Below are 27,344 nucleotides of genomic sequence, written 5' to 3'. Positions count from 1 at the left end.
CCATATTATGAATCTAACTCCAAATTTTTTTCTCCTTAAATAGTTGCTTAGTACCACCAAGGTTTGACCACCATGGTTCAATGATCCAAGGAACAAAAGCCAAAGCACCAGAAGGTTCTTGGTGCCTATTAATAGGCACCAAGAACGGTAAATACCCATTGGCACAGAGATTAGGGAACAGAACACACAGGCCCTGACTTATTTAGGGCGGGGGGCTGGGAAGCCAGGCTAAAGAAAACCCTTGAGCTAGAACTTAAAGGTCACCTATGGTTCATCTTTCTTTCAAATATCACCTAAAATATCCATTCCCAAAAATCCTCATGGAAATACAGACTTTAAACAGCCACTGAAGATCACAACCTCTCTTGGCATCTTCTGGGGGAACCTTCCATGGAAGGCAAAATGGTACCTTCCATTTTACTGTGAAGAAAAACAATCCCAACAAACCACCACCAGGACAGCGAGTCTGGGAAGGAGATGATGCCGCTCCGCTCACCTGTGCAGGACCCATGTCACGATGACACTTGGTGTACACTGCCGAAACACTCGCTCTGGCAGGGGTTCAACACAGCGTTCTGGACTCTTCTACAAAAATCCCAAAGACTCACAAAACCTGCTGGCCACTGTTTTAAACGTGCAAATCAAACAGCAATTTCCATGGAAATCAAAGAAAATTCCACCCATAATTGTGCCATGAACCACTTTAACTTCACATGTTCCCATTCCAGCCCCTGACCGTAGACACGGTCAATGTTTATATAGCTATTTTTGTGTATTCTGCTTTTATCTCATTTCTTACATTTTTCATGTTTCTATACCACTCAACTAACATTTTAACAGTTGTGTAATATTTCACTAAGTTGACACACCAACAATTTATAATTGTGTCTACTGAATGGAGAGGTTAAATGTTTTTTTATATTATTTTCTTACGGTGAATAAATCTGCAATGAACTTTTCATGCACACAGATTTTTTACTATTTTAAATTAATTTTGAGGATGAAACTCCAGGACTCTCCAAAGGGCGCTAACATTCTATCTGGTTCCTGACCTGCCTTCCAAGCTGCATCTCCTGAGTCACAACCCCCTCACAGCCACACACTGACGTCTCGTCTTCCTTTGAAATCAGCAGTTCTTTGATGCCTGGCGAGGCGGTGTTCTGCCACATCCGGCTGTGCCCCATGATGTTAATTATCCATTCATGACACTTGCTCATTAATCACATCTTGATGTTTTTTAATCAACTGTGTAAGCGCTTTACTTTGGCTCTGTCACACGTAACAGCTGTAAACACTATTCCTCCATTCTGTTGCCTCTTTTCATCTGAACTATGCTATTTTTATTTTATAGCAATTATTACTTCCAATAAAAGTATCATTTTTAATAAAATCAAATTCATTTTTCCTTTGTCATTTTCTTATTAAGGCTTAGAAAGTTATGACTCGTTAACAATCTGACAGTCAATCCTATTTCTGGCCAAATGGCTTTTTAAAATAGTCAACCCATTATTCATCTGCTGTTTAGAGTATGTTGGAGCACGGTGTGAAGTGTTTATCTTAATTTCTAGTGGTAGCGATCTGTGTGTATGTAAGTGGTCCAACGATACGCTATCCAGTTCTGTTTACTCCTGCCCTACTTGGCAGGAGGGGGCCCAGGGAAAAGCCCTGGCTTCCTTCCATTCAAGAGAGTCAAGTCCTAAGCGGGACACCTGGTCGCCATGCCATCTTAGGAAAGTCATCTGCTCCTCTGTGACTAAATTTTCTTATCCCTAAAATAGGCAAAAAGTCCCTCCTCCCACCTCAGTGAGGGCTGAGGCAGAGAAGCGTGAAGTCCCTTGTGGCGGATGAGACCTGGCTAGCTTTCTCTTCATCTTTTCTTTCCACATCAATTGTCTTACTTGATGTTCCTCGACAAGTTTTTCTCTTATTCTTTTTATAGAACCTGTTTCTGTTGCTTATGCATTTTACACAGCCCTGTACAATTTCCCTGAAATGCATGAACACGGCTTTATCTGGGCCAGTCTGATAAACGGGGGAAGAACTATGGAAACACCCCAAATGAAAGCTTGGAAAGATAAAGAAACTAAGAGTCAAACAACAGGAAATCAACTATGTGAACAAAACCTAATGTTTAAAAATAGAGAGCACTAAAAAGGATCCAGAAGGAAAGCATTATTTTTGAAAAATATTAAATATTTTCAAACAGTTCTGAGGATACAGTAAAAATATTGTAGTGCTATATAAAAATCATTAAGACTGCATTAGCTAGAACCAGAATAGAAAATTAAATCACAGCAGCAGACCACCCCACGAACCATACAAGTACTGAGAGGCCATGAAATCACTCTGACAGGAAAGACTAATAAGAAAGACGGGGGCTTCCCTGGTGGCACAGTGGTTGAGAATCTGCCTGCCAATGCAGGGGACACGGGTTCGAGCCCTGGTCTGGGAAGATCCCACATGCCGCGGAGCAACTGGGCCCGTGAGCCACAATTACTGAGCCTGCGCATCTGGAGCCTGTGCTCCGCAACAAGAGAGGCCGCGATGGTGAGAGGCCGGCGCACCGCGATGAAGAGTGGCCCCCGCTTGCCGCAACTAGAGAAAGCCCTCGCGCAGAAACGAAGACCCAACACAGTCATAAATAAATAAATAAAAAAATAAAAAGAACGTGAATTTCTAAAAAAAAAAAAAAAAGAAAGACGGAAGGACTTACACCCGTGAAAAGGAAAAAGAGTGACATTTCAAATGGGGTGTCAATCAGTGTCAACACAAATACAAGGTGACCCCACCATCCGGACTGGGTAGAGTCAACAGACAAAAACCACACCAGTTAGTTGAAGAAAATGTAACAGAAAGGACTGTTAACTAGGTAACCAAAAAAGTTGAAAGGGGGGTATTTCCCTGGTGGTCCAGTGATTAAGACTTCGCCTTCCAATGCAGGGGGTGAGGGTTCGATCCCTGGTCGACCCCCGGTCAGGGAGCTAGGATCCCACATGCCCGGCGGCCAAAAGACCAAAACATAAAACAGAAGCAATACTGTAAGAAATTCAATAAAGACTTAAAAAAAAAAAAAGTTAAAAGGGAGCACTGGATTATCATGAGACAGCAGGTGCAGGAAGCAAATGCTAGGCTTAGGATTGGGGAACCAAAGGCAGAAGCTGGGATTTGTGAAACCTGGGCCAAGGGCCCCGCCCAGCTGAAACTCTTGAGGCTTGGCTGCTGCTGCCGTTTACTGGGGTCTCTAAGCACAAAGGCGGGCCCTAAGGGCTGGGACCCAGGGAGCTGAGAGGGGCACTCGCCAGCTGATGCTGGGGTCTCTGCAAGTGCGGGAAAATGCCCAAACTGGGACCAGCTGCCCACTACCAGAAGACACTTCCTGCCAGGAGGAGGCTGGCTGCTAAGGTGCCACAGAGGAGGGAAGCCGGCAGGAAGCTGCAAGGCCCACCCCCACCCCCGTCTCCCTCTAGCACCTCCTTTAGGCAGAGCCCAACGGGAACAGGGGTCGGAGCCCAAACTGGGTGATGCTGGGGTAAGGAGGACGTCCGTGCGGGGACAGGAGATTGGTACATACAGAAGGATTGATCACATCAGTAAACAGGTTCAGGATAACGGGGGCCAGCTTCCTCACTGTCAGAAGAGGGAGTTACGAAAAAGGGAGAACAGAGCCTACAGCACTGGATTAGAAGTGGAGGCATCGGTGTGAGCTCGTGGTTTTCAGTATGTGGACGCAGAAAAGATGCAGACATAAATGGGTGTGCACACACATACGGAAGCCCTAGCGCTGCCTCTGGAGAGGGCCAGGAGGCGGCAACACCCGAGCAGCAAGAGGCATCACTAGTGACAGATCTTGGTTTCTAAATACCATTCTCCAGCTAAGGGACCAGGACACCTCCATCAAGTCCAGAGGTGGGTCAGGAAAGCGCAGGTGAGCCTGGAACATCTTCTCGTGCCCGAAAATAAGAAAGCGCTCAAAGAATGGGAGTGAATCAAAATAAATACGGATAGTCACAGATTATCCAGCCCACTAAATAAAACAAAATCAGGAGTACACACTGATATTAAATAAATCAATGTTAAAATATCTGATGAGAAATGGGATATTTACATAGCTTCAAAGTACATCCAAACGAAATACTTGCTGATCAAACAGAGGAAACAGTGCCTGCGCAGTGCAGTCTGGGAGACACTACCTAAACCAAGCGATCAGAGTGATGCGATCAGGGTGAGACTGTGTGTGCCACCCCAAAGGACGCAATGAGAAAAACACAGTGTCACCTCTGTGATTTTCCTGGCAAAGTTATAAAAGCTGAATTTAATCATGAGGAAACGAGAGGAAAACCTAAATTGAAGAGATATTCTACAAAATGACTGGCCCGCAACGGTTTCAGTCATGAAAGTCAGGAGAGGCCAGAGTCCCCACAGAAGGGAGAGAGGAAGACAGCACGGAAGTCAAGTGAGCGTTGGTTCTCAGGCTCCTCTGCTACAAGAGAACAGCAGACTGGGGCTGGGTGATCCCTTGCTAGCTCTGTGTCAATGTCATACTCCCGACCTGGGGCTAGAGAGCAGCCGGGGCTGCAGGGGCTGCAGGAAATACACGCCAAACTTTCAGCGGGGAGGGGGACCATGCAGGCAACTTACTCTCAACTCCCTGAGGCACTTCTTTATACTGTTATTTGCAACTTTTCTGTAAGTTTGAAACTGTTGCCAAAAAAGTTTTTAACCTCTTTTTAAAGATCATCTGTCGCCATTTGGAAAACAGGCCATGAGGGCAAGCATGGAAGGAGAGCTGGGGGACGCCGCTTCCCACAGGAGGTAAGCGGGGCTCGTGGTGTCGGGCCTGGAGCCCCGAGGGGGCCGCATCCGGTTTCCCTCTGGAGGCGCAGTCACCTGCGACATGGGTGAAGCAAGAGGAGACTCCAGGGTGACTGCTGGGTTTCGAGCCTGGGCAACTTGATGAGTGGGTGCCACTTACTCATGTGGAAAGACCCAGGGATGATGGGGTGGGGTGGGGAAGGGAGCAGTGATGGAGACACTTCACAGTTACTGCTGCAGAGCCTGAGACAGTGAACAGACCAAACTGATTTTTCTCACAAGATTCTACTGCTGTTTTCACGTTTTCAAAAAAGTATCCCTTCAGAACAGCCAGCTGACCTGGGGGTGGGTGGGAGGAGAGAACCAGGCTATGGCTAGGAAACTGGAGCTAGAGCTTACTGGGAGGAAGCAGGGCAGCAGCACTTGAAAAGCATAAATGCTCCTCCAGTAAGCCTAGAGCTCGCAATGCTCCTCAGAATACAAAATGTTATCGGCAAAATTTTATGAATTACATCCACTGGGGTGCGACACAGCTTGTCACACACTCTTAAAACATTCAGGATGCAAAGCAAAACCACAACAACCAAAACACCATTAGGGATTCATTTTAAATATCATTTATATTAAGATTCGAAGACAGACATTATGGATAGCTTGAAGAAAACAGATCGGCTGTAATGCTTAAAATAATGTCTGCTTTTCATGGTGATAATGAACTGGTAGAGTTTGAAGTAAGACAACATCACTATTCTAAATTTTAGAAAGAGTAAAATGACCTCTCCTTCCCACGCCCTCAACAAAAAGCTGCCGAGTCAGCAGACACTGGCTGGGACGCCACAGTGCGCCAGCACCGGGACACCATGCTGCGGACAGACGGGCACCGCCGCCCTCCGGCTCAGAGAAGCGGGCGCAGGCCCGCTGGCTGGCCCTGCGGGACTCTGCAGTCCAGCGACTGTGGGGCTGACACCCACCCGGAGTCCCGCACCACACACACCCTGACCTGCAGCCGCAGCCTCAGACCATTCCCCGAGCCCCCATCCCCGTCCCCGTCCCTCGGATGCAGACCACCATCGCTCCCCTGCTCCTGCAGCTGGTCTCCTGCACCCACTCGCCACCTCTCCAGCCCTCTAGCCCCACGGCACCATCTCCTCCAAAACCAACGCAATCCCATCACTCCCCTGCTGGTGATTCCTCAACAGTTCTGCATGGCTCTTCAATAGCATCTAAACGCTCACAGAGCGTGCTGCAGGTCTGGGCCCTGCCTGCCTCCCCCCTGCCCCGCGTCGCCCCTGTGCTCCCCTCAATCCCACCACACCCGTCTTTCAGCTATTCAGGCCCTCGCTCAACCCTGGGTGGGATACTCCCTCCCCGCCCCCATCTCCCCCACCAGCTGCTACTGTCCTCGGGGTCCCTGGCTCCAGCCAGGTGACTAGGTCAGGAGCCTGCTAGTCTTCTAATAAGTGAGCCTCGCACGTGTATCTGCTCACTGCCATCTTCCCCGCTGGACGGGAGGGCCCAGGAAGGCACGGTCTACCTCCACCTGGTTAACCGCTGCCTCGCAAGCCCCGACACAGACAGGGAACACAAAAGGGAACGCAGTAAACACGGCTGACTCAACAACCAGTCATCAGGAAAGGTTACTCTCTCCACTGGGAGGGCTTTTACTTTTTTCTAAGGTAAGAATATATTCAAAAACTTGGGTTATTTGCCACCAAAAAAAGACTGAATAAAGCTTTAGCCCTTAGATAGCTAAACTTTAATTAGAAAATTTTTCCTAATCTCTTCATTCTTCTACAACCCAAGATTGTCCCCTATAAAACTTCTCTTGATTCCATAAAGGCAATGAATCAATCAACCAATCAAGGGCAACCACCGGCAAATATGAGGTCCCAACTGCGAGGGAAAACTGGGAGCCCGGTGTTCCCTTTAAACAGGAAAAGGCTTTGCCAGGAAGCACTGGGGGTGGAGGGAGGATCTTCGGCTGAAACTGACTGAAAACAGTTGTGAAATGAGAAACTGACTGCCCCCATCCCCCCCACCCCCGCCCTACCTTTGGTTTGTTTATCAAGAGAGGAAATAAGATCAGACAGGCTGGAAGGAGTGCCCGGGAGGGGCCGTGTCAGGAAAGAGGGCTGTGTCACAGGGCAGCAGCCCGAGGGCAGCGGGAAGCCCGCTCAGCCCGCTCCCCTCCGCGTGTGCCCTGCGTGGCCTCCCCCTCCCCCCGGACCCGGGCATCACCCAGCCTCTCTCCTGACATGGCCTCAGCCCCTTGGCAATCACACATGGAGAACTGGAAACGGTCTTTCAGATTATCCAGTCCAAACAGTACATTTACTAATGAGGAAATGGGAGCCCAAAGGCCAAATGACATGCAGAGGACACTAGGGGCCGCTCTCCTCCCTCCCGAGCGAACAGCAGCTCCGATCCCGGGAGGTTCCCCCCGCCCCCCCCCATGATGGAGACCCTCTGCTGCCTGTAGCAACCACCCCCCACCCCCCGCTGGCTGGGTACAGTGACGGGCAGCTCTGCAAGGCGTCTCGTGCAGGGGAGGAGAGGCAGGCACAGCACCCCAAGGACCCAGGTGTGTGGCCACAGGCAGGACAATAAAGCAGACAGACACGAACTCAGCCCCTGCTGAGCACGCACGGCATGAACTCCCCACGGCCCAGGAATACAGGGTAAGAGCCAGGTCTTGATCCAGCACGTGGCAGGAAAAGCACACACTCTTCCTCCAGCCCCAGCTTTGAAGGCGTTCATAGTTCCAAAACGGCTTAAAATCTGTTCCCACAGTTCGGATCGCTGATACACCTATGGAAGAATAACACCCACCATAAAGTTTTTGAAAAATGTGCTTAAATTACATTAGATGGGTTTTACTTGTTTTAATAACTAAGATTTTTTGTTAAATGACAGAATACGAGCCTTCATAGGGAGCCCGTCACAAATCCTTCACTATATGAATCAGTTTGAGAAAGCTGAATCTTCCAAGAAGCCCTATTAATTCCCAAATAAAGTTCTCCAAGTACGAACTCTTCCACATAAGCTGATAATCAGGAACTACAATGCTGTGAAGTGAACAAACACTGATTTTAACTTAATGCAATTTAAGATTTTAGAGGATTGAAAAGGAAGCCCTTATATGTATCTGTATAGCTGATTCACTTTGTTATAAAGCAGAAACTAACACACCATTGTAAAGCAATTATACTCCAATAAAGATGTTAAAAAAAAAAAGAAAGGAAGCCCTTTAATACTGTGACTCACAAGACAAGTGAGGTTCAGGTTGAGTCAGTGAAAATCTGAGAAGCTGGGGTGGGGAACGGGTGAGGAAGCTGCACCGAGTCAACAGTAAACCAGGAAACATCTCATTCCAACAGCCTGCCTGCCGTCATGTGAAGGCGGTTAGCCTTCCTAGACCCCGCTTGGGACCGACCCGGGAGTCAGTCACGTGTTCCTGCATCTTTGCCTCCACTCCATAGTTGATCGATTGCTTTTCTCAATTCCTTTTCATTTGGTCCATCTTGCTTTGTCATTACTGAAATAAAATCCTATTGCCTCACTACCGGGTATCAGTTAGAACTGTCTGCCTTCCTGCTTGAGAGCGGCACATCCCACTTGAAGCCTCCGATCAAGGAGGTAGTGACCCAGAGACAGCGGGTCTCCCCCACGAGCTGCCGTGGTGCTGCCCTTTGGGATTCCTTTGTCAAAGCAAAGAACCTGTGTAAAGTGAGTGACCTTCACAGCACACATCTATTTTCTAAAGCCAATTCCCGGGGCTTCCCTGGTGGCGCAGTGGTTACGAATCCGCCTGCCAGTGCAGGGAACACGGGTTCAATCCCTGGTCCGGAAAGATCCCACATGCCGCGGAGCAACTAAGCCCGTGCGCCACAACTACTGAGCCTAAGCTCTAGAGCCCGCAAGCCACAACAAAAGAAGCCACCGCAATGAGAAGCTCGCTCGCCACAACTAGAGAAAGCCCGCACGCAGCAACGAAGACCCAATGCAGCCAAAATAATAATAATAATAAATAATAATAAAAGAAAGCCAACTCCCTTGCTGATGTGAATACAAATATACGTTAAAAAAAAAAAAAAAACCCCAGTGTACAACAGCACAATAGGAAAGAGCCAACACCATCACATCCCGATTTCCTGCTACCCAAAGTAGAGTGCTCCAAGGAAACCTTTCCTAAGCCAAACTGGAGTAAAGCAGCAAAGCAATCACCTTAGGATAGACACATCTTGCTAACTGACGCACAGAGACAAAGCAGAGATGCTCTCAGACACAGTGCACAGCTCTGGGGAGATGCCGAGTGTGGTTCCCGGGGAGGGAGCCTGGCGGGGGCCCCTGTCACTGCTGAGGGTGCTGCCTCTGTAACGGCACTCAGCAAAATAAACACTGACCGGCATTTTCACTCTTTGCCTTTTTTCCTAAAAGTGGAAATCGTCCTAGGATTTCTCTTGGTTGTCAAAAACAGGTAGGTCTTTCATAAAAGCGAAGTGGCAGAAACCTAATTTTTGATGAGTAGGGGATACCTGTATACAAGTCACAAAAATGCAATACAAGTACAAACAGATGACAGCACTATGCTTTGATGTTTACACCAATGAGACAGCTAGTCTCCAGGCCATTTCTTCTGTGAATCATAGAGACATCCTATATATGTATATTCTAAATTTAAGAAAAAGAAAAATCAAAAGTACAGCATGAATACTGGTTAGCAAACTGGCGGGGGAGGGGTAAGGCTCCCCCAAGATCACGTCCCGTTACTCAGCAGAAAGCACACCCGCACAGCCAGGTCAACCACAACCGCCCTGGGTCCCCCGTGTTAAGCCCAAACACCACCAGGCCACTGCGCGAGCCTGGCAGATTTCCCTGGCACCTCCAAGGCTGTCTCCTCACCCGCTGACTGAGAGTAACAGCGCTCCTCCAAGAAGTCACCGCGAGTATTAAATTAGATAATCCCCACAAAGCTTTGAGCGCTGTGCCCAGCATACAGTAAGTTCTCATTACACGGCAGCTACTGTCATTATCACTGGATGACACTGTATTCTAATCAGCTATTTCTAAGTCATATTTAATACGTAAACTATACCACCCCAAATTATCCTAGCATCCAGCTAAATTACCAACCAAGAAGGTACACTTGTTACAACCAAGCTCTACCAGGCAGGTTACACATAGATGACACCTGGGTAGCACTTAGTAACTGCCACTCAGTAGCCCTGTAAACCAAGTACCCCAAAAAGGGCCCCGTGCAGCCCGGGAGGAGGGTCTCTTTTGAGGAGGGTGTAACATAACCCACGAGCACGCCTTCCACAGCAGGGCTGCTCCTGGACCTGCTACATTAGCGGAGGGAGGGAAATTTTACCTGCAAGGTCCAGACCACCCCACAGTGTCCATTCTGCCTGCCCCATCCCTGGTGAATAAGCCATCACTGACCTTCCACCTTAACCAGCATTTCTACTGCTTCCCCCTCACGCACCAGAGAGCAGCTGTGACTCGTGGAAGGCGTGGAACGGCGTTCTGACTGTTGTGATGACCGTCACGTTTCCACACACATGGCTACTTTTCTTCAGTGATGCCCCGCTTAAGAACTTCTTTATAAAGGTGAAACACAAAGGGTCAACTAAAGTGAAATTTATGTCTGAGGCAGAAACTGTGATAGGCCCCCTCGGGTCAGGCCTTTAAGCTGCCTCTGCTTCCCCAACTTGCCCAAAGGCAAGTCACTAATTACAGTACAGTGACTGGCAAAACACATGAGCTGAAGACACGCCTGAAAGACCACCATCAGGTATATCACCCTATTGCTTCTGGAGAAAATGGGACAAAAACCTTTTAAGAGATTCATACTTTTTTCTGTAGTAAGTAGAATTTTTGATGTAAGAGTTTTAGTTCTCTTTCTGTTTTGTTTGACCTCATTTTAATATGACAGGTAGAGGGCAAAGTCTACGCAGAGTGTGAATGTGGAACAGTAACTCGCTGATTTAGAGCATTTCCTAGTGTGTCTGCTGCTGAACCCAGCATCGGAGTGGCCACCAACAGCAGGCCCTGAGTCTGCACCAGACGTGAGCTACTACTGCCACCACCCACCCCCAGCGCCAGCCGCCCTGCAAGCTCGGCGGCATCACCCCCGTCTCAAGAGTGAGAAAACTGGAGCTGCACCCTGACCTTAGAGCTTCTTGAACCCAAAGCTGGCGTGGTGCCTCAGGCCTGTGTCTTCTCAGGGCACTGGGTCAGGTTTCTGGGACTGATGGGGAATGCTGTCTCACCTTTCCGCGTCTTAGATAATCTAGTGGGAGAAAAATGAGGCACCGGCGAGCAACTTAGAAAGTGCTGAGGGCTTGTCAGAAGGGCCAGTTCTAGTAACCCTCCCGTAAGAGGTCACCTAAGCTACCTTGCTGCTTTGGCATTACACTAGCAAGACAGATATAAGGGGGAAAAAGTTTTAGGTTTTTGTTACCCTCTAATGTACCCCATTCCAGAATTTAACCCAAAAAATTTTCGTCGTTTAACAGAATCAGGGACATAGAGAAGAGACTGGTGGTTACGAAAGGGGAGGGGGGAGGGAGAGGGATGGACTGGGAGGTGGGATTCGCAGATGCAAACCGGTACATATAGGATGGATACACAACAAGGTCCTACTGTACAGCACAGGGAACTATATTCAAAATCCTGTGATAAGCCATCATGGAAAAGAATATGAAAAACAATGTATATATATGTATAAATGAGTCACTTTGCTGTACAGCAATAATTAACACAACACTGTAATTCAACTATACTTCAATAAAAAATAAATTTAAAAAAATTTTTTTCATAATTTAATATGGCAGCTTGTCTTTCACTCAATTTTCTACCAACGAAGAAGAACCCAATCATGGAGTGAAAAGATCTGGTAAATTGCTTCTCCTTCTGACTGCAACAATCACAGCTTCTCGTTCCTTTCAACACTGTTCAATTTTCTAGGGCCTTTCAGCCATCTCTGTAGTTTTTCTTCAAACCGTAAGTCTCCCACACCCTCTTTACTACACTGGTCTTCAAATGCAACAGTTCTGAAGAAATTTCACTTTAACATCTGGAATCATTCACCACAAGGGTGAATCCGAAAAGGCCCATCTCCGTGGGCAGGCAGAGGTGAGGCTGGCTGGTCCTCGCCACATCCGCCTGGCCCGCTGCCGGGCGCAGCACCTGCCGGCTGGCATGCTCCCCTTGCTGTAAGCAGTCTCATCTCACCGCGACCCTCTGGTCTGTCCTGCAGGAGGGCCCCGCCTTTTTCTCCATCTCTAACACGGCCTGCAAGATCTGAGGAACGCAGGCCTCCAGTCCAAGTTCAATTCAAACCTCACTTACCGAGGAAAGCCCAACTGGGCACCCCTACCAAGGCCGACTCCCTGCAGTTCAGAGTCCCCTTGGCTTGGCAGAGGGCAGGGACAGAAACACACTGAATACAGCACATGGGTGAGCAAGGTAAGAGCCATAAAGAATTTTAAGAAAAAAGCTGTATGGGCGAATTTTATGGTCTGTGAATTTTATCCCAATAAAGTTGTTAAAAGAGAGAGAAAAGAAACCACCTGTGAGGGTATGAGGGAGGGAACTTACAATCTTTTTTGCTTTTTTTGAAGGGAGATGTGAGGATAGAGGTAGAGGGAAAAACAAGTAAAAGCTCTGTGAGGACACAGCTTTTAAAAGCAACCCTAAAGTCCTGCTACCGTATTAGACAGGAAAAAGAGAGAGAGAGAGAGGGAGAGAGGGAGAGAGGGAGAGGGAGAGGGAGGGAGAGGGAGAGGGAGAGGGAGAGGGAGAGAGGGAGGGAGGAAGAGAGGTGTATGCACACATCCATCAGCAGAGTGATTTAGAAAGAGCAGCCTGAGCAAACAGAGGCAGGGAGAAGGGAGCCACAGAGCATCCGAAAGAACACCCAGTATAAATTACATGTAGGGATGTGGAGAAAGATCTGGCCGTGAAAGTGGGACAAGCCAACGTGAACACAGACATAGCATCTTTATCTCTTTTGGGGGCCAGAGCAAGGAACCCACGGATTTTGTACAGGGGTCTGATACAGTGACTGGCATTTGTGTTAGCTGAATAAACGAATATGTGAAAGAAAGCATTTTGTAAACTGCAATCCTGTATATAAATGCTGTTGTCAATGATACGATGACTACCACCTAATCAATAAGGACCCAAAGGGCTTTATATACACGTTTCAAAATTATCAGAATCAATTAAACAAATACTTATTACGCGCCCACTGTTTGCAAGGAACTATTCTAGGCAGTAGGAATAAATCTGTGAACAAACAAAAATCCCCAACTTCATCAAGCTTACATTTTAGTGGAATAAGACAGAAAAGAAACAATACATATAAGGAACAAGTAGATTATACAGAAAATAGTAAGCCCTTTGGATAAAAGGGAAAAAAAGCAGGGAAACTGGGAGTGTGGTGGGGCAGGGAGGAGAATTACAATTTATATGGTGACAGTGGTCTGAACAGTCAGATTCTGACTATATTTTGAAGGTGGAACCAACAGGATTTCCTGCTGGACTGGATGTGCAGTGTGAGAATTATCCAAGGCGTTGGCCTACGCACTTGGGAGGAGGGAGCTGCCAATGAGTGAGGTGGGGAAAGCAGGACCGGGCAGACTGCGGGGTGAGCTGCCGGCGTCCAGCAGATGCCCAGGAGGCAGCCGGCAGCCAGTGCACGAGTCTGGATTCTGGAGAGGAGCCCGGGCTGGGGCTGTGAACTGGGGTTTCGGTACACGACTGCATTAGGGTCAGGAGCCTGGAAGAGGTCCCCCAGGGAGTTAGCGGAGTAGAGGAGGGGACCGAGGACAGCCTAGGGAGCTTCAGTACAAGGAGAATGGGGAGAAGAGAAGGAGGCAGCCGGGAGCCTGGGGGAACAGCCAGCACGGTGCACAGGAAGCCAGGACTTCCGTCCTGACGCTGAGAATTAAGCAGTTTCTGCCATGTGGAGACCACAGGTGGCCTTGACAAAAGCAGTTTTGAGGGAGTGGTGAGGGACGAAAGTCTGATTAGACTGAGTTTGAGAATGAGAGAGAGGGAGTGAAGACAGTGAGAACAGACAACTCTGAAGAGCTTTGCTGCTTTAAAATATAATAATAAAAAGCATGGATTAGATGTTTGAATTCATTTTCACCAAATGTTTCGTTAAAAAAAAACAACAGGACTTCGCTGGTGGTCCAGTGGTTAGGACTCCATGCTTCCACTGCCAAGGGCGAGGGTTCAGTCCCTTGGGAGGGGAACTGAGATCCCGCAAGCCGCAACCCCACTCATTTTGGAATGGAGGAGAAGTCGATCTATTCCAAACCGGTGCTCACATCACACTGATCAACTAGCCCAACAGCACAGGGAGGGGGAGGGGGACGGGAGGGGGGGATAGGGGATAGGGATGGGGATGGGGATGGGATGAGTATTACCGACATCTCAGAGGTTGTAAATAAAAAGGTCACTTTCACTGGCTTAGATGCTAACAATAGATCATGACTCTAGGGTTACAAAGATAAATGTCTCAAGCTTCCATAAGCAATCCACAGAATACAGCTATTTTCTTTAAAATGAACATCGCACTTCCCTGGCGGTCCAGTGGTTAAGACTCCACACTTCCAAAGCAGCGGGTGCCAGTTCGATCCCTGGTCGGAGAACTAAGATCCCATGTGCCCTGTGTCGAGGCCAAAAAATTAAATGAAATAAACTAAATTAAAATGAACGTAATGGCACTCGACACTTCTATGGCTAGGCCCCATTGCTTGGCGGTGTCACTCCCCTGAAGGGCCTGCCCACCTGCATCAGGCTCCCTCCCCATGCACCCTCACTAGCACTTTATTACTATTGGGGGGGGGTGGAATTAGTGATTTTACTCAATGGTTTTTCTTCAGTTTTTCCAGATTTTTCTCTACTGAATTTTGAGTAAAAACTCTGATAAATAGACTATATTGATAAACATACAGACTGCCTTATCAAGTCAACTACTGGGATTATACACATATATACTTTGATAATACACAGATTTTACAACATGCCAAACTGAAGTATTTAAAACTATCTACGATTTCAGAGTATGGCTTTTTGCTAGTTCAGCAATACAGTAACACAGCCATCTAGAGATGGTTTTATAATTCCAAATCTTACTTGTTAAGTAAATAGATATCTAGGAAACTCAGTAAATGACCAGTTTCACCCTCAGCATTCTGAGTTACTTTAAAGACAAAGAGCAGCACACAGCGCATTCCGTGGTTACAGATGACGCCCTGCAAGTCAGCGGGGCAGGACCCTGCACACACCCAGCGCTGAGACGGGGACGCCCTTGGAGGACGAGGCCGTCACCAGGCAGAGGGGTCGGGAAAGGAGCTCAGCTGCGGTGCAGAGCAGGAAGAGAAATCCCTGAGCTCCTCACCCCTTCCCAGCACAAAGCCAGACCCGGGGACCCCCTCCCACACACTTACAACTGGGCTGTGACCCACGGGGGCAAGAAGGAGGGCGTGAGCAGCGGCAAGGAAGGGAATGTCTACAACTCTTCCTCCGAGGATGCCTCAGATTCACAAGGCCTGCTGGACTGAGGCTGAGGGGCAAAAAGGAGCTCAACGCTTCGCCCCTGGAATCCTGTAACAGAGTGAGGCCTCATTTACTCTTCCTGGCCCCTGACTCGCAAGTCTGACCTTGCTGGCACATTCCTAGAAGACACTGGTCCCGAGGCTTTTAACAAAGGACACTGATAAAAACGGCATCTAGGAAGGAAATGGCAACTGAGAAGGGAGTGGGGAGAGTAAAATAAGAAAGTAAGAAGTTTGCAAGTCATCAGCAAATTAGTACATTCAAAGGAAGGCAACTTATTTTCAGTAGTCAGTAATTTGGAGGAATTTTTAGCAAGCGAAAATATTCACCAACATTCTGTTATGATTAAATCAAACTTGTGCCACGGTTCAATTTAGGAAACCTAAGAAGATAGGATCTTGACTTAATACTTTAAATTTGTCTTTTACTCTCTTTTCCACCCCAAATCTTTGATAAAATTATCACCACTTGCTGAACATCTACATATGTGTCAGGAATGTCATGTAAGTTTCTAAAACCTACAGGATAGATATTCTCTGCTTTTGATACATAAGCAAACTGAGAAAACACAAAGCCCAAGTTCATATAACTGCTTGGTATTTTTATTCCCTTGTTATTTATCTTTATTTCCACATATGTGACTTCACATTCCTCATAAAATTAAAAAATTTCAATTTTAAAAAACAAGGGAAAAAATTAACTCCACTTATTCTTCTTCTTGTTCTTACTCATCATCAAGTCGGCAATATTTTATCAAAATTTTGTGTGCCATTGCTGCGAATTCAGAAAAGCCTGGTTTTCTTTCTGCACAGGAAAATAACAGCTGCTTTTAATTTCATGATTAGTACACCTTCTGAGGAACTAACGGTCAATGGTAGCCAGTATCATTTTAGTTAAAGGTGAACTGTATCACTCAAATTCTTTGAAAACTGGTAATCCAAGCAAACAATTCTTTCACTATCCTCTAAACAGAATATTTGATTTATCGCCCTTCCATGCCCCCATTTGTATCTGTATCTCTTAAGCTAACATACCCTACAACCCAGTTACACCTACCAAAAAGACAGGAGAATGTTCATAACAGCTTTACTTATAACCCTCAAAAACTGATAGCAACCCAGATGTTCACTAACAGGGGCATGGAGAAAAATCTGTGGTATTCCTGCAATGAGATTCTACTCATCAAGAAAAAAAGAATGGCCCAGTGCTACACACAACGGTGATGCACCTCAAGGACAGAGCAGGGAGCTCAAGAAATCAGACACAAAATATTCTTGATTTCATTGTATGAAACTCAAAACCAGACACAACTCCACGAAAACTCAAAGGGGAAAGAACAGTCTCTTCAACCAACAGTGCTGGGACAAATGGGACAACCACAAGCCAAAGAACAACTGGACTCCAACCTCAGACCACAGACGACGATGAACTCAAAATGGATCAAAGACCAAAAAGTAAGCGCTAAAACTATAAACCTCGTAGAAGAAAACACAGGTATAAATCTTTATGACCTTGGATTAGGCAATGAATTCTTAAATATGAAACCAAAAGCATAAGCAAGAAAAAACGTTTTAATTAAGTTAGACTTCATCAAAACTAAAAATGCTTGCTTCCAGTTGTGAGACAAATAAGCACCAGGGATGTCCTGCACAACATGACCCATATAATATCAGCACACTGCTGCATGGTAGAAGTGAAAGTTGCTCGGAGAATAAAGCCTTTTCTAAATCTCTCCTGTTTACTGAGCTATAATTGACACACAGCACCATGTAGGTGTTAAGGTGCACAGCACAGTGCCCTGACTTACACATATTGTGAAACAAGGACCACAATAGGGTTAGTGAGCCTCCATCATCTCCTATAGACACAACATTAAAGAAATTTTAAAAAATGTCTTTTTCCTTGTGATGAAAATTCTTAGGATACATAATTACTGACTGTATTCCCCACACTGCACGTTTCAAAGCTGTGACTCGTTTATTTCGTAACTGAAAGTATGTACCTCTTTATCTCATCACAAGGAAAAAATTGTTTTTCTATGTCTTTAACTGGATTAATGGATAAACAAAATGTGGTCTATCCATACAATGGACTATTATTAAGCCATAAAAAGGCACTGGTGAATCTTACAAACATTATGCTAAGTCAAAGAAGCCAGTCACAAAGACCACATATTTTACGATTCCATTTACATGAAATGCCCAGAACAGGCAAACCCATAGAGACAGAAAGTAGGTTAGTGGCTGCCGGGAGCTGGGGGCAGGGGGGAATGGGGAGTGGCTAGTAACGGGGATAGGGTTTTTTTTAGGGGTGATGAAAATGCTCTAGAATTAGATAGTGGTGATGGTTGTACAACTCTGAATGTACTAAAAATCACTGAACTGTATACACTTAAAAAAATAACAAACTTAAAAAAAACAGGCATTAACTAATCTGTGATAGGGGTCACAGCAGTGCTTACTAGTGGGGAAGGAGTTCTACACGGGGGGACAAGGGGGTCACAACAGAGCCTGCTTGGGTTCATGACTCATTCATTCATTTACTCAACAGGTATTAGGGATATTTAAAGAAGTTACTGAAATGCAGCAAACACAGTGGCTGAGAGCAGGCACTTGAGTTAGACCCAGCTGCCCCACTGGTGTTGCAAGATCCCTGATCTGAGCCCTGGTTTCCTCACTGGTAAATTAGGGATAATCCCAGCACTGAGGGTTATGGGGAAGATTAGATGAGACCTGGACGTAAACCACGAGCTCCCTGTATCCAGACGTGGAGCCATTATAATCGTGTGTGATCACATGCCCATCACAGAAGACTCACTGTGCTCCCCCCACCTCGATTCCTTTTCCCAGGGTCAGCCCGTGCTCAGGCAGGTGCCAGCACCTGGCCCTCTCCGGGGACACAGGCCTTGCCTCCCTTGCTGCCTCGAGCCCGGCCCCGGCCGGCCCCTACCGCACCGCCCAGGCTGCTCCTCACGGCCACGCCACAGCGCTTTGCGAAGGGCCACTCCCTGCCAGGCCCTGAGGATGCTGACCTCACAGGCCCGCCCTCCGAGAGCACTCCAACACTGACCTGGTTTGAATAAAACAAAATCTATTGCTTCCAAGAAGCATTTTTCAGCATCATCTCATGACCTTCATCATATTCCATGCTCACGACCCGTACATATGGAGCGGACTCTTTTATCTGAACACAAGTGCGTGGAATTCTTGGTTAATGGGATTGTTATTTACTTTTAAACTCATTCAACTGAAAACAAGAGAAAAACGAACCTATGTCAGGGCTGCAAAAAAAATTCTAGCACACGTCCAGAGACCAGTAGAGTCCTATTCAAGCTCCTAAACCTTCTGTACGTAAACCATTTTCATCAGTGCTCATAATGATTGCCCAGAGCCAAATACTGAATGACCCAAGTCCGATCTGACAATGTCTCTGAACTGGATGGTTGACATATAAGGTGTTTAAAAAAGGGGGGGGGGAGGGGGTTTAAAAGTAACCCTTTTCATGGGTGATCTTCTCTTATCCAAAATTCACTCAGGCTTTACCATATTCAGTGACTAGCTCTGTATTTTTGCCCAAGGAATAAATGTCTCTGGAAGGATGTGTTTCTACCGAAATTACATGAATCTTCTAGAACCTACTCCTATGTCAGACCTCTGAGGCTACAAAGAAATGCTAGACTGCAGCCCCCGTGGCCAGACGTGAAGGAGAATAAGAATATTCAAAACGGCAACAGCAAGCCACAGAGCAACCCCAATATTTAACCTACTTTCAAGGCAACTGCTTCTGAACCAGAGAAAAGAACCAAGCAAGCTGCCCTCAGAGTGATGCACTCACTTCCCTTCCAAAAGGGGGAAATAAGGAGCAGCCGGCCTCTGTGCCTGCCTCGGCCCTGACAGGAGGGCGGCTTTGACCTCTGAGCAGCTGTCACCCACCTCAGCCCCAGATGGGCCTGCGCTTCTGGGTGCTCGGGCAGTTTCAAAGCCCTCGCCCTGCAAGACTAAGGTGGAAACCAAGCCCTTTCAAAACGCTCATAAGTGTATAGAAGAACCGAGTTGTGTGGTTTTGTTTTTTGTTAAAGAAGCTTATAAAGTTGTTGGAGAAGCACTTTAGATGTGACAAAAATGGCTTCACTCATTGTATATGCTGTTTATTTGAACATCAACAATTAGATATGTCCAAGGCTGGATGCCACACTCTCCACATTAAGTGGTACATCACATTATCCAACTGAACCCATGCATTTCTGAGGTACTTTTTAAAAAGTAAGCGAACAAGCCCTCTGCTTTGTATTTTTTCACTAATAAAATGTCAGCGTAGAGGAAATGAAACACAAAGGAAAATAATCCAGACACTAGAGAAGGTTAAATGTCCTCCTGTATCTTCTATCTTCGGCTCACCGTTCACAAAATAAGTTAAAAAGTAGGAAGGAAGCCGTTTGTATATAAGACTTTTTAAAGCGTCACTCCGGTTTCATCTAGCCATTGGTAAGCCGGTCCTCTTCTCACTAGACGGCCAGAGATGAGACAAGCTGAAAACAAACAAATGACAAAAGCTTCCCGTAAATCAATACAATTTTACTGAAAGGTTGGCAAATGTTAACATTTCAAAAAAGGACATCTAGCTTTGTGAAGTCTACCTTTGCACACTGTAAGAACCAATCAAAATGGCTTTCTCCTTAAACAATCCTTCAGTGAAATGAAAGATTTATATTACAAGTGTTATTTGATTAAAAAAAAAAAATCACACTTCTCCAGAATGTCTGGTGATTCTGAGTGAACTGAATCTGCACACACACACCCCTCCCCCCCGCCCCAGTGCTCTCAGCAGGAAGCTGTTTGGCTCTCCTAACATTTCAAGGGCACAGCCTTTGTTTGGCCTGTCGGCAGGTTGGCTTTTCAGAGCTGGATGCACCAGAGGGTACGGCTTCACTGTCAGACACAGCCAAGCATAAACTACTTTTTCTGAAGTCCGATTAAAAAACCAAAAGCTTAAGATCATATTTTAAAAAGTGAGTCCTCACCAATGTCAATTCCAAAGTGTCTCCGGCAAACAACTGTTACGTTATATTTAAGACCTGCCTTATACTTTAAAAAGTATCTACGATAGACGCTACGAGCCCAGCGTGTCTCCTGGAGCACCCTGCTGGTCATCCAAGCTGAACGCGCACCCAGGTGAGCTTCTGGCCTTGAAGTCAGCGAGGACCCCTTCCCCACGTCCTGGGCAGCGTGGCCGTTTCTGACTCGAAGGACCCTAGAGGCAACCCCGCACCTCGCACTTCCCTCGCCCCCCTGCTCGGTCTCGGAATGCCGTCCCCGTCCCCCACTGGGAGCCGTCACATCCTCCAGTGCAGATGACACTCACAACCTCCCAACCAGCCTCGAGGGCTCGTCCCACCCTGACCCTGACCGTGCGAACCCCAGTTTAAGAGGAGACGCTGAGAATCACTGTGGCTTCCCTATGGGACCAGCCTTCTCACACCTAGAGGCCCTGGAACTCTGCGGCGGGATGGGGAAGGGGAGCACCTCACCGGCACGGAGGATGCTGAGCGGCAGGGCGGGCAGGGGGCACAGCAGGCTACCCCAGAGCCCCGCCCACCATCATCTCCAGCCGGGCCCTGGCCTGCCCCACACAGCCCTCCGGAATCCCGGGTGCCCCCCGGGTGCGGGCCGCTCGGAGGGGCCTGCGCTGGCTGGCGTGACCAAGGGTGGGGGGTTAAGCGAAGGTGCGAGAAGGTGACCGGGAAGGCCCGCGTGGGCACCAGAGCAGCTACCAGAACATGTCTTTAGGAGACAGGACCGGCGAAGGGGTGGCTGGAGTTGTGTGCCACGGTGTGCAGTGTCACCGCCTCTTCCATAACCCCAACGGTCACTCAGGAAAGGCCGGCGGGGGGTGGGCCGCCTGTCACACGGCTGCACAGCTGTCTGCACCTCCTTCCCCCCCGGCTGGCTTCTACCCTCTGAGGATGCTCCTCGCCCCTTCTTCGGGCTCTGACCCACCTTCCCAGCCTCGGGCTCCCCACTCCCAGCCCGCACCCTCCACGCAACTCCTCAGCACCGTCCAGCCACGCCCTCCACCCAGCAAACCTCCACCCGCTCTGCGACCAGATCAAACGCGCCCGACCGGCTCACGTCACCGAGGCCTCTCATTTCTCCAGACAGAGGAAGCCGCTCTGAACTCTGGCCACCCAGCATTTTCTCCAGCTCCACGCCAGGCAGTGCTCACTGGCTGCCTAAGGGCGCTGGTGACAGAGCCTAGCCTACCCGCCATCCCGCACAGGAAGAGGGGCACCCGGCACAGGAAGAGGGGGCAGAATCCGGCACAGGAAGGGGGGGAATCTGGCACAGGAAGGGGGGCACCTGGCACCGGAAGTGGGGACGGCACTGGAGACCTCAGACCCCGACACCCTCCACTTCAACTTGCAGTAATAAACTCAGAACAAAACACCAGCGAGTTCTGACAAAAGACAAACTAAGAAAAACTATCAAACATAGAATATAGAAAAGATGCTAATTTCCCTAATATAACAGGGAAATAGTAGGGAATATTAAAATACAAAGTTCTAAGAAATTTATAAGAAAAAGCTGAACAAACCAATATGAAGTGTGGGGAAAAGGGAAGGATACTAGCAAGACATTAATCAACTCTTCAAATTGTCATAAAATGCCGGGAGCGGGCAGGTGGGCTCAATCAGACACGTGGGCTCCGCAGAAAGGAGGAGGGGTTCAATATTCTACTCTCTCATTGAGATTCCTATAATAAATTTTTTAATGGACTTAGAAGATAATACCAATTGCTATCACTTTTATTACACTAATTACGAAAACAAAGAATATCAACATGTGAAAAATTCAAGCCATTCCAAAAAAGGAACAATGACATTTTCAAACATGGGGTCCTCGACTATTTCATATCTAAATGGACAGTGAAGGCATGACAAGGGATATTAGGCTAGAAGTTTTTGACAAATGAGTTTCCTTTTACAAATACTCAAATCAACTGAAATCCAAACAGAAAGAATCCAATCTCCACAAGCTCTTGTCACAAACCACACGGCAGTTTTCCTCACTGGAAGCATATCTGGGCATGAAAATCAGCTACACGCCCAGTTTATCTGTTATGAATTCATTTGTTTTATTGCTGGCATTCCTTCTGGGTCATAAAAGTTTTATGAGCTGGTAAACATTTCGTACAAACTCTGCAAAGCTGCAATGACTAACGGCTTCAGTATTCAGCGTAACAGATCTCTACAGACCCTGTCCTGGTTAATGCCGGTGCAGCAGCGCGTACCCTGGACTCTACTTTCGGAAGGTCTAGGTGATGCTCTAACTGCTAAATGTTTACCTGAGGACTCTCTTTCACTTTGAAGAAAAGAGAATACCATGGGAAAAGTGGAAAACAACAGTTAAATTTCTCCACACCAAACTTTATTTTAAAAAAACATTTAAAGTTCATTTTACTGGAGAATATTTTTCGCAAATAATAAATGTAATATTTTTAGCATTGTTAAACTTGCAATACAATCCACAATAATTACTGTAGTAGGGAAGAAATAAGCCATAAGAAAAGGGATGTGGGTGGTGCTGTGAAATAGATATTAAGAATGGTGTGAATTTTTAAAGCTTTTTTTTTTCCTTACAAAATGAAGTTTTGTTTATATTACAAACCAATCGTTATGAAAATGCTACCAGAGAGGAAAAACTATAACATCTGATGGAGGGGGTGAGAGGTAGGATGAATTGGGAGATTGGGATTGACATATATACACTAATATGTATAAAATAACTAATAAGAACCTGCTGTATAGCACAGGGAACTCCACTTCGCTGTACAGTAGAAACTAATACAACATTGTAAAACACCTATACCTCAATTTAAAAAATAAAAATAAATAAATAAATAATAAAATCTGACGGACTAAGGAAGGATCTAGCAGTACTCAAAAACATCACCACTCAGTAGGGACAACTAGTAATTCTATATTATTTTTAGGGAAGTTTTCTAAATAATCCACGATAAAAAGAACAACCAAGATTACCAGTATTTGAAGGAAAATCATTAAGAGGAAAAGTTCCAAGGTGAACAAAGAACTGACCCCACAGGAAACATAAATCAGGGAGAACACTTTTTAAAATTCTAATTAGTATCCTCAGAAAGAGAAAATTACAGCCAACTTCTACCCAGCACCTCACCATGATCATGAAGCAATATCTTTTTCAAGAGGGAGACATTTCGGGGTTTCCCGGGTGGCACAGTGGTTGAGAATCCGCCTGCCAATGCAGGGGACACGGGTTCGATCCCTGGTCCGGGAAGATCCCACATGCCGCGAAGCAACTAAGCCCGTGTGCCACAACTACTGAGCCTGCGCTCTAGAGCCCGCGAGCCACAACTACTGAGGCCCGTATGCCTAGAGCCTGTGCTCCGCAACAAGAGAAGCCACCTCAATGAGAAGCCCGTGCACCGCAAAGAAGAGTAGCCCCCACTTACCGCAACTAGAGAAAGCCTGCACGCAGCAATGAAGACCCAACGCAGCCAAAAGTAAATAATAAATTTAAAAAATAAATTAAAAAAAAAAAAAAAATATATATATATATATATCCCCCCACCATGAAAAGACTCTAGCAAATCACTGAGTCAATTTGGTAGTTTTTGTCTTTTTAGGAATTTGTCCATTTCGTTGACAAAATAAAAGAATCCAAGAAACAGTGACGTGAGCAATAAGAAACGGTGGCAGCTAAGTACGCCCAGAAGCAGCACAGGAAGTTAGGAAGAAAGTCCAGGGGCTCTGCAACGCTAACGTCTGGATGGCGCTCCTGCTCAAGGCGCGGGACAGGCGCCTTCTCCCTGGGTCCAGTCACACCGCTGGGTTTTACAGTGAGTAACAGTCACATACCTAAAATTATTACACATTCTATTCATTAGTTTCCAATTCTTACAACCAACTTAGACAGAATGAAAAAGACTTCACTGTCAGTCACAACATAACATAAATGCTATAAACTCTGACAACATAACATTGGTAATGCCCCCTAATTAACTACTGAGAGAAAACTAAAAATGATGTAGCCACAGGCATAAAAGAAATAAAAGTAGTTAAATTATTTCATATACAATTCCATGTTAATAAACCAAAGGTTAATGATAAAATGAATGGTGTTTCTTAGGGAATATTAATTATAAAATCAACCAAAAGAGACAGAAAACCCAACAGAATACTAAGTTTGAAAGTTGTCTAAGAATATCCCCCACTGAAAGCCACTGTATTCAGATAGTTCTTCACTCTGTAAAAATATTCTTGAACACAAGACTGAAAGCTTTATAATTTTTCATAAAAAATCTTATTTCTTAGCATAATTCTGATACCAAAATATTCCAAAGACAACATATAAAAGTTAAAACCACTAACTACAGACTCTTCCTTCAATTAATAAACAAAACATGAATACAACAGGTTTGACTGTGCAGTTAGAGAATAAAATGCCATGGCTAAGTGTGCTTTATCCTGGCAATGTATGAATGATTCAACAGCATTATGTATATTAATATAAACAATAAAAATTAATAGTCTATCAAAGACAAAATCACAATCCTCTTGATATATGTAATAACCATATTCTAACATTAATTTCTTATGAAAAATTTTAAATGACTATAAATAGAAATATATTTTGATGTTAAAAAATCTTTCAAATCAATATTCAATTTTAATGGAAATTCTAGAAGATGCTCTAAAATTTAAAAAGAAGTAAAAAAATTATAATACAACTAAGGGGAAGAAGGCTTTTAACCTCTATGACATACCCTTCTATACTGCCTGAATTCATTAAATCACGAGCATACATTATTCTTATAATTTTAACATTATTTAAAATAAAAATAGCACTAGCCAAATATAATTTCTGTGATATAGGTTCTGATATTTTTAATACTTGGTATGAGGGACAATCCTAAGCTACAAAGAACTGTGACTTGGACCATCTGTGACCACCCTCCACAAACTATTACAGAATTCAACGTTTGGAGAGAGGCACTAGATTTAGAAAAATCATTCATTCTTTCTGGAGAATTTTAAAAACCAAAACAATTTCTGGCAGCATCACTCTTCATTAACAGCCCCAAACTGGACAACCCAGACGTCCATCTGAATGAATGGATAAACTGTGGGAAACGAATTCAGTGGACTACTATACAGCAACCAGAAAGAATGAGCTATAGTTACTTACACTCAACGACATGGATGGATTTCAATTACCTTTACTTGCAATTACTTTTTTGTTGAGATAAAATATATATAACATAAAATTTGCCATTTTAACCATTTTAAAGTTGGCCAAGAAAAAAAAAAAAAGAGAGACTCAAATTGCTAGAACTGAAATGAAAGAGGGGACACTACTACAGATCCTACAGAAATAAAAGGATTAAGAAGTACTACAAACAACTGTATGCCAACAAATTAACCTCAATGAAATGGACAAATTCCTAAAAAGACAAAAACTACCAAATTAACTCAAGAAGAAACAGAAAATGTGAACAGATCTATAATAACTACAGAGACTGAATTAGTAATCAAAAAACTAACCACAGGGCTTCCCTGGTGGCGCAGCGGTTGAGAATCTGCCTGCCAATGCAGGGGACACAGGTTCGAGCCCTGGTCTGGGAAGATCCCACATGCCACGGAGCAGCTGGGCCCGTGAGCCACAACCACTGAGCCTGCACTCTAGAGCCCGCGAGCCACAGCTACTGAGCCTGCGCGTCTGGGGCTTCTGCTCCGCAACAAGAGAGGCCGCGACAGTGAGAGGCCCACGCACCGCGATGAAGAGTGGCCCCCGCTTGCCGCGACTAGAGAAAGTCCTCGCACAGAAACGAAGACCCAACAGAGCCAAAAATAAAAAATATAAATAAATAAAAATTAAAAAATAAAAAGAACAACAACAACAACAAAAAAACTAACCACAAAGAAAGCCCAGGGACTTCCCTGGTGGCGCAGTGATTAAGAATCCGCCTGCCAATGCCAGGGACATGGATTTGAGCCCTGGTCCGGGAAGATCCCACATGCCATGGAGCAACTAAGCCCATGCGCCACAACTACTGAGCCTGCGCTCTAGGGCCCGCGAGCCACAGTGACTGAGCCCGCATGCCTAGAGCCTATGTTCCACAACAAAGAGAAGCCAAAAACTAAAATAAAATAATTAAAAGGCCCAGATGGCTTCATAGGTGACTTTTATCAAACATGGGAAGAATCAAATATTAATTTTTCACAAACTCTCAAAAAATGTAAGAGAGAACCCTTCCTAACTCATTCTATAAGGCCAGTATTATCCTGACACCAAAACCTGACAAAGACATATGAGGAAAGAAAAACACTCCAGACCAATTATCTCTTATGAATACAGATGCAAAAATTTTCAACAAAATACTAGCAAACCAAATGAAGTAACACAGAAAAAGAATTGTACACCGTGACCAAGTGGGATTTATCCCAGGAATGTAAGGTTGATTCAACATACAAAAATCAATTAAACGTAATACACCATAGCAACAGAATAAGAAACAAAAGCCACAAGATTATCTCCACAGATGCAAAAAAGCAGCTGATAAAATCCAATAAACTTTCATGACAAAAATACTCAACAAACTAGGAATAGAAGGGAACTTCCTCAACCTAATAAAGGGAATCTATGAAAACTCACAGCTAACAGCATACTTAATGGTGAAAGATTTAGACGCTTTCTCCCTAAGATCAGGAATAAGACAAAATGCCCACGCTTGCCACTTCTATTCCACACTGTACTAGAGGTTCTAGCCAGGACAATTAGGCAACAAAAATAAATAAAAGGCATCCAAATGGGAAAGGAAGAAACAAAACTACCTCTATTCATGGGTGACATGATTTTGTACACAAAAATCCTAAGAAATCCACTAAAAAACCATTAGAACTAATAAACAAATTAAACAATTTT

The 27,344-nt window shown here is 45.6% G+C and overlaps 1 protein-coding gene and 1 long non-coding RNA gene across 4 annotated transcripts in view; both read right to left on the bottom strand.

The window, feature by feature from the left end:
* CDC42BPB (CDC42 binding protein kinase beta) overlaps nt 1–27,344 on the bottom strand; it is a 112,415-nt gene that overhangs the window by 71,627 nt on the left and 13,444 nt on the right. The window lies entirely within an intron of this gene.
* On the bottom strand, nt 19,514–26,280 carry LOC309655690. The gene is made up of 2 exons (XR_014260941.1): nt 20,915–26,280; nt 19,514–19,915 (listed from the first exon to the last, which is right to left on the bottom strand). It is a non-coding gene; the product is annotated as an uncharacterized lncRNA (long non-coding RNA).

This window comes from Balaenoptera physalus (assembly GCF_965194825.1).
Source record: "Balaenoptera physalus genome assembly, chromosome: 2".
Classification (NCBI taxonomy): Eukaryota; Metazoa; Chordata; class Mammalia; order Artiodactyla; family Balaenopteridae; genus Balaenoptera; species Balaenoptera physalus.
This window is presented reverse-complemented; position numbering and strand designations above follow the sequence as displayed.